Raw genomic sequence first — 9,249 nt, forward strand, 5'->3', positions numbered from 1 at the left:
GAGGAGGCTTATGCTTTCCTTGCCTCTGACACTGAATCTGCCAGTGAGGATGAGGAAGATCCTACTTTTCTGTGTTCTTCCTCGTCATCTAGTACTGATGATGAGTCCTCTGTGCGGCACGGAGACGCTGCAAGGCGAGGCCACACATCCCCCATGATAGTGACCAAGTGCCGACACTAGTACGAGCGTCCATGCTGCTTGTAATAGAATTCCGTCCCCCCGGAGGCGTACCGGAGCCCCCTTCGGGTGAACCTGTCTGGAGACCCCCAGAGGGATTTCAGCCACGGATTCCTGAGCTTGTTGGCCGGATACACTAAAATAAAAATTTTAGTTATTATTTCAGTAACGACTTTGTCAATCATATGGTGGAGCAGACGAATCTGTAACAGTTCATTACCCACCACCCTGATTCGCTTTTGGCTAGGCCAAATGAATGCAGCCGAAATGAGGACATTTTGGGGCCTCGTGCTGCATATGGCCTAGTCTAAAAACCCAGTGTCAGGCAGTACTGGAGCGGGGACATCCTATACCAGACCCCGCTTTACAGTATGGCCATGACACGGAGGCGGTTCAAAGCCATACGGAAATGCCAGCCTTACGCTGAAAATGTGGCATGTACCCCCCCTCCCCCCCGGGGTGATCCCGCCTATGACCAGCTTTACAAAGTGAGGCCGGTCATAGATCACTTTGGGGCCAAATATTGGGAGGCCTATGTACCCCTCAGGGAGCTCTCGGTAGATGAGTCTCTTATCAGTTTTAAGGGGAGACTCATCTTCTGCCAGTATATTCCCTCAAAGTGAGCGCGGTATGGTGTGAAACTCTACCAACTTTGCGAGAATACCTCAGGGTACACTTACAAGTGTATGAGAGAAGAGATTCCCGTATTGAACCCCCAGAATGTCCCCCCACTCTGGGTGTTATCGGGAAAATCGTTTGGGACCTTTTGCACCCATAATTTTGCTAAATAAGGGTTACCACCTCTACGTGGACAACTTTATACCAGCATCCCTCTGTTCACATCCCTTGCCACCTGATCCACGTCCGCTTGTGGGACCGTGCGGAAGAATCAGAGAGGCCCCCCTCAAAATTTACTCCAGACACCTATTCCCAAGGGTGAGTCCCGTGCCCTTACCCATGAAAACCTGTTGCTGGTCAGGTATAAGGATAAGAGGGATGTCCTTATACTCACCACAATTCATGGTAACGGCAGCACCCCTGTCCCTGTGCGAGGTACCACAACAACGGTCCTCAAGCCCGATTGTATTTTGTACTACAATCAGTATATGGGGGGAGTTGATCTCTATGATCAAGTCTTCAAGCTATACAACGCCATGTGGAAAACAGTACAAAAACGGTACATGGTACAAAAAAGTTGCAGTCTACTTGGTACAACTCTTTTGTACTGTCCCGGTACGCTGGCAACACAGGGACATTCCTCCAGTTCCAAGAAGAAGTCCTAAAGGTCCTGATCTTTGGCGACCGGGAAAGAGCAGGCCAGAGTTCCCAAGAAACTGGAAATATAGGTGCCAGGATCCCCCACAATGGAAAGAAGGGACGATCCCAGAAAAATGCAGAGTGTGTTACAAGAGGGCGATACGGAAGGACAAGAGGGGCATATGGAAGGACAAGGGGGGGATATGGAAGGACAAGAGGGGGGAAGGACAAGAGGGGGGATAAGGAAGGACAAGAGGGGGGATACAGAAGGATAAGAGGGGGGATACGGAAGGATGGGAGGGGGATACAGAAGGACACCACCACTCATGTGACACTTGCCACGATCATCTGGGCCTCTGTATTAAAAACTGCTTCAGGGAGTATCACACTTCCATGGAGTACTAAATTTTCCCTTTTCATTTTAATTTCCCATAATTTGACCCCAATGTACCAAGTTCAGAGTACATTCCAAAATTTAACCCCATAAACCACTAAATTGCCCTAAAAAATTTAATCACTATCATTGGGGACTTTTTTTTATGTTGCCTCAAATGCGCAGCACTCTCTCCCCACCTGCTCGGGGTGCGGCATTTGAGGCAACACGTTAGGGACGTCCACACACACATCACATTCCCAGAATGATGATTCAGAGCATAGGGTTTGGGGTGGGCATATTTGTTAGTTTAGTTTTTTAGTGGGTCATCATTCTGGGAACATAACCTATTTTGTCATTTTACATCCCACTGTACCCCACTTTAGTAACTTAGTGTACCCCATGTAACGCTCCTTGAGGGGGGTCCCGCTGTTCTGGCTCCATAGCCATTTATAAAACACCTGTGAGGTGTTAAGGCTCACTGTACTGCTTGTTACATTCCTTGAGGGGTGTAGTTTCCAAAATAGTATGCCATGTGGTTTTATTTTTCTGTTCTGGCACCATAGGGGCTTCCTAAATGTGACATGCCCCCGCCCCCCCCCCCCCCCCCAAACCATTTCAGCGGAAGTTTGCTTTCCAAAAGCCAAATGTGACTCCTTCTCTTCTGAGCATTGTAGTTCACCAGCAGAGCACTTGACGTCCACACATGGGGTATTTACATACTCAGAAGAGATGGGGTTACACATTTTGGGGGGCATTTTCTCCTATTACTCTTGTAAAAATGTAAGATTTGGAGAAAAAACTGCATTTTAGTGGGGAAAAATTAATTTACACATCCAACTTTAACGAAAAGTGTTAAGGCTCACTGTACCCCTTGTTACGTTCCTTGAGGGGTGTAGTTTCCAAAATAGTATGCCATGTGGGGATTGTATTGCTGTTCTGGCACCATAGGGGCTTCCTAAATGCGACATGCCCCGCAAAAACCATTTCAGCAAAATTCACTCTCTAAAATCCCATTGTCGCTACTACCCTTCTGAGCCCTCTAGAGCACCCACAGAGCACTTGACATACACATATGAGGTATTTCCTTACTCGAGAGAAATTGGGTTACAAATTTTGGGGGGATTTCTCTCCTTTTACCCCTTGTAAAAGTTCAAAAACTGGGCGTGGCCTGGCCGTGCACGGAGATGGCAGCTTAAGCAGACAGCTCTGCAGCAGTCACTCGATTCCAGCTGCTATCCTCCTGCCAGCGACTCCAAACCGACCTGAAAAGGGCTCTCGACCCACTATGGCTACCTTCGAGCAGGAAAAGAACCAACAAGCCAGGCGATTCCAGGTCCCTCCGACAGTATTTTGTGGCGGGGAAGCCTGGGACACAGAGAGGCGAAGATGGCGCCGGCTTCCCTGTGACCGCGCGAGATCCCCCGAACGGCCACAGATCATATCTTTCGCAGCCCCAGAGACGGACCGGACCTACAGTGGCAGAGGTAGGCGAGTCCCAATGACCCTCCAGGGCTCCCGATTCCTGTCACCTCCTGGCTAACTGGACTTCCCCAGACTCACTCTATCATGGCGGCTGTGGGAGAAGGAGATGACACGCTGCCATTGCCTGCGCTGGAGCAAGGCCGTGATCAGGGGCTCCTTCATCCAACTTGGAGCTTCACTGAAGAAACAAAGGTCTCTAGCTTTGCTGGAATCTATTGATAAAATTGCTGCATTGGAGGCCATACAGAACACCCACCCTTCTCATGACACTGATTCACACTTGCGTACTGAACGCTTACATTTGCGCACGCTGTTGTTACATGACTATGGTAAAACGCTTAACAGATCAAAGTTGGCCTACTACCTACATGACAACAAGCCAGGTTCGCTGCTGGCTAAAAAACTGAAGCCCCCTTTTTATAAACAGCGCATCCCACTGCTCAAGCACCCTAAGACACATGCTCCATTGATGTCCCCACGCCACATTACCAATGCATTCCGTGATTACTACGAGTCCTTATACAATATTAAGACGGACGTATGGTGCCCTCAACCCTCCCAATCCTCTATAGACTCCTTTCTCTCGTCTCTTGCCCTTCCCAAGCTCTCTCCCGAAGTGCTGTCCCACCTCAACACTCCCATTCACGAACAGGAAATAAAAGCTGCTATTCGCTCCCTTCCTTCACATAAAGCACCAGGCCCTGATGGCCTACCAAATGAATACTACAAACGCTTTCTTCCCATTCTTTTACCTTACCTTCTGACAGTGTTCAATGGTGCTATGACGACTGGTTTTCTCCCCCCAGACATGTTAGACACCCTGATCACGACTATCCCTAAACCTGGCAAACCGACGGACTTGATCTCCCTACTGAATAGTGATGCTAAAATCTATGCAAAAATTTTGGCAACGCGCTTAAGCTCCTGTCTACCGACCTTGGTGAGTAGGGATCAGGTGGGCTTTGTCTTGGGCAGGCAAGCTCCTGACAACACTAGAAGAATGATTTCTGTTCTCCAACATTGTGAAATTACTTGCACCCTGACAGTATTCCTTACCCTCGATGCTGAGAAAGCCTTTGACAGGGTGAACTGGCAGTATACATTTGCGGCATTAAGTGCCTTTGGCTTTCATGGCCCTATCCTGACGGCTATTCAAGCATTGTATTCTAATCCTGTCGCCAGTGTATTTACTAATGGCGCTAGATCTGACCGTCGAACGGTACCCGACAAGGCTGCCCCCTATCACCACTGATCTTCCTCCTGACTATAGAACCACTCGCCCATGCTATACGCTCCAGTGGTGACATAATAGGAGTCCACATAGGCAACAGGGAACATAGGTTGGCATTATTTGCTGATGATGTAATTCTGATGCTGACGGACCCGACTTCCTCCCTGACGGCCCTGTTCCAGACTAAAGATCTCTTTAGCTCTATCTCCTATTACAAGTTAAATGTGTCCAAATCTCAGGCTTTACCGATTTGTGTTCCCCCAGGGACGCTTTCGGCCTTGAAACCACTTTTCCCCCTGGATTGGCAGCACCAAAGTATCTCGTATCTGGGCATCCAACTCACCTCCCCTTCCACGTTTCTCTTTCAGGCTAACTTTCCTCCGTTGCTATCCACCCTTACTTCCTCCCTTTCACAATACATTAAACACATGCATTCCTGGTTTGGCAGACTGGCATCGTTTAAAATGCTTTTGCTCCCTAAAATGCTGTACTTATTTCGTACTATACCTATATTGCTTCCCAGGTCCTTCTATACTTCTGTGAACAAGGTTTTAGACGACTTTATTTGGGCTACTCGCCGTCCTCGGGTGTCGAGGAGAGTGATGACACACCATAGACAGGTGGGTGGCTTGGGCAGACCGGATTTCGAGGGTTACTATCGCGCAGCTATTCTAGACCAGATGAGACATTGGTGGTCTGATAATCAGACTAAATTATGGGTTGACATAGAACAAACGTATAGTCGAGAATGCCCCCTAAAGTCTAGAATGTTGGCGCCGCTTTCTGCCGCATCATTGACACGCTCCCCCTTTTATAAGAGTCTGCAAGTCAGGAGCCTTTTAGCGGATGGACTGTTAGAAAATATACGACTACCAGCTAGACTGTTAAGTGTCTTAAACTCTACGGGACGGACGTGTTGGGGTATCTCCCTTTTCTATGACCTGCTAGATGACAAACTCTCTGTGACTGACTTTCCATACATGGCTAAGTGAGAGACGGACTTAAACAGTACTATCTCACCTGATCAATGGCGCTCAGCTTTTCAACATATATTCGTATATTTAAAAGTGCCTCACACCAGGAAGCAATTTTTAAAACCACTTATCGATTACTATACCCCTTATCGACTACATAAGATTGACCCAGCCTGCACAAAGAGTTGTTGGAGAGAGTGTGGAGGAGTGGGTACACTCTTACATGTGTTGTGGGACTGTCCCCACATCCAGCCGGTGTGGAGAGGGGTTGAATTAGTCATAACAAGAATGTTGGGTGTTACGGTTACAATACCCCCACAAACAGCACTCCTGTTGATTGATTTGGACACGTTCCCATATCATGCTAGCACCGTCCTGGCACACTTACGCATGCAAACTAAAGTGTCTATAACTCGTAAATGGAAAACTTCCTCTGTACCCACTCTATCCGAAATTCTGCATTGTGTAAACCACACCTGTGAACTAGAACGAACTGCTGCCCTTTCACGTAATGGTGATTTGAGATTCTTGAAATGTTGGGAGCTTTGGCTGCAGAGCCCCCACTACGTCTCTCCTTTTTGAGACACTGTCATTCATACGCTATTTTCTTGTTCTTTTCTTTTTATTTCACTTTTGTTCTTCTTTTCTTCCCCCCCCCCCTTCTTTCTTTCCCCAACCCATGAGGGAGCCTACCTGAGCAATACCCCACTATTTAGAGGTTATTAGTACCTTTTGTGAAGTTCACATATGGTTAGACATCATCTCAAATGAGAATTTGTCTTTATTTCCTTTCCCCACAAGTGCCTTAGACTGGCTTCCAACAGTTGTAATACCTATTTGATGGAGATCCTTATGGTCATGTCTGAGGGACTACCCCTCATTTTCTACGTGTTGACCGTGATATGATCTTGTTTTTGTATTACTGTTCTATGGTTTGTCTGGTATGGTTGTATTTTACCGACTGTATCGGACTTGTATGTTTTTCTTATTGTAAAATAATAAAACTTTTAAAATAAAATAAAAAAAAGTTCAAAAACTGGGTCTACAACAACATGAAAGTGTAAAAAACATGAAGATTTTGAATTTTCTCTGTGAAACACCTAAAGGGTTACCACACTTTCTGAATGTCATTTTGAATACTTTGAGGGGTGCAGTTTTTATAATGGGGTCATTTAATGGGTATTTCTAATATGAAGGTCCCTTAAATCCACTTCAGAACTTATGATAAAGACATAAAGTAGACATATATGTGAATCAATATATAATGTGTTTGGTCTATTTCCCTTATAAGCAGAGAGTTTCTAAGTTATTTGCATTTTTTCATCAAATTTTGGAATTTTTCATCAAGAAATGATGCAAGTATCGACAAAATTTTTAACCACTAACATAAAGTAGAATATGTCACAAAAAAACTCTCTCGGAATCAGAATGAAAAGTAAAAGCATCCCAGAGATATTAATGCTTAAAGTGACAGTGGTCAGATGTGCAAAAAATGCTCTGGTCCTTAAAGGGGTACTCCGGTGAAAACCTTTTTTCCTTTAAATCAACTGGTGGCAGAAAGTTAAAAATATTTGTAAATTACTTCTAATAAAAAATCTTAATCCTTCCTGTACTTATTAGCTGCTGAATACTACAGAGGAAATTCTTTTCTTTTTGGAATGCTCTCTGATGACATCACAACCACAGTTCTCTCTGCTGACGTTATTATAATAATAATAACGCTTTATTTATTGTTGTCCTTAGTGAGATTTGAACCCAAGTCCCCAGCACTGCAAGGCAGCGGTGATAACCACTGAGCCACCATGCTGCCCTTAGCATACATCTGCTATGCATGGTTGCTAAAATGGACAGAGATGTCAGCAGAGAGCACTGTGCTCGTGATGTCATCAGTGTTCCAAAAATAAAGTAATTTCCTCTGTAGAATTCAGCAGCTAATAAGTACTGGAAGGATTAAGATTTTTTAATAAAAGTAATTTACAAATATGTTTAACTTTCTGCCACCAGTTGATTTAAAAGAAAAAAGGTTTTCACCGGAGTACCCCTTTAAGGTTAAAATGGGCTGGGTCCTTAACCCCTTAAGGACTGAGCCCTTTTTTGCAATTCTGACCACTGTCACTTTATTAATAACTCTGAGATGCTTTTATCGATTATTCTGATTCCGAGATAGTTTTTTCGTGACATATTCTACTTTAACGTCGTCGTTACCTGCATCCTTTCTTGGTGAAAAATCCCCAAATTTCATGACAATTCTATAAGAATTTTTTTCAGAATTTAATAAGGGGTGCAGTGAGTATTTACACCCCACTGGCGTTTGTCAGATCTTTGGAAATGTGGGCTGTGCAAATGAAAAATTACACTTTTCATTTTCACGGACCACTGTTCCAAAAATCTGTCAGACACCTGTGGGGTGTAAATGCTCACTGTACCCCTTCTTACATTACATGAGGGGTGTAGTTTCCAAAATGGGGTCACATGTGGGAGGGGTCCATTGTTATGGCACTATGGGCGCTTTGTAAACACACATGGCCTTCAATTCTGGACAAATTTTCTCTCTAAAAGCCCAATGGTGCTCCTTCTCTTCTGAGCATTGTAGTTCGCCCGCAGAGCACTTTACATCCACATATGGGGTATGTTCTTACTCAGGAGAAATGGGGTTACAAATTTTGGGGGGCTTTTTTTTCCTACTTTCCCTTGTGAAAATGAAAAATTTAGGGTAACAGGGTAAAACAGGGTAAAAAAAGTTTTTTATTTTCCCATCCAACTTTAACGTAAATTCGTCAAACACCTGTGGGGTGTTCAGGCTCACTATACCCCTTGTTACGTCCCGTGAGGGGCAGAGGCAGCTCTAGACTTTTTGAGGCCTTAGTTGAAAATAAATCTGAGGCCCCCCCAGCGCCATAAAAAGAAGAAAAAAAAGTAAGCAGGCAATATTAAAATTAACTGTATAAATTGCATATTTTAAGGCAAATTTTAATATATATCATTACCTCGCTATTCACAGCTCTTGAAATCTTATTTTTCTAATTCAATTATTCTACAAAATATCTATACACCAACATTGGGTATAGATTTAAAAAAAATGTGTCTGACTACTCAGTTATTCTTGTTGGTGTCTCCTAAAACTGAAATAAAGTTGTCAACAGGGTACTCAAAGAACACAAATGTGTATTCCTGACCCTATAGTGGTAAACTATTGAGCACCCCACATCCCCTTTAAATTTAGAAAAAAGGTACCTTAATTCTAGAGTTGCACAAGTCCGCAAGCGCTGGATGCGTCAAATTAGCTGACAATCTAATTTGATGATCTCAGTCAATCACAGTACTTTCCCATAGGAAAGCATTGGATTGGCTTAAAACTTCAATTCTGATGTCAGCCAAGGAGTCAACTTTTTATTGCTCTCCTTCCCCTTTCTCGGCCACACAAAGATATCAGTGACTACAGCACTGATGGGACACAGTCAGGGGAATACACAACAATATAAGTGACTAACAGGCAGGGCCAGACAGACAAAACATAGGCCCAGGCATTTAAGAATAAACAGCCCATTTTTCTAGAGGGGGTCCAACTGTTGGGACCCCCACCAATCACCTTGGTTCCAGTTGCTCTCCAGCTGTTGTAAAACTATAACTCCCCTCATGTCTGGAGAGCCTCAGGCATTATGGGAGTTGTAGCTTTGCAACAGCTGGAGAGCCACAGATTAGGCTACATCGTCACCTATCATCACTGCAGAACTAACAAGTGACTACAGCTC

The sequence above is a fragment of the Hyla sarda genome (assembly GCF_029499605.1).
Source record: "Hyla sarda isolate aHylSar1 chromosome 1 unlocalized genomic scaffold, aHylSar1.hap1 SUPER_1_unloc_16, whole genome shotgun sequence".
NCBI lineage: Eukaryota > Metazoa > Chordata > Amphibia > Anura > Hylidae > Hyla > Hyla sarda.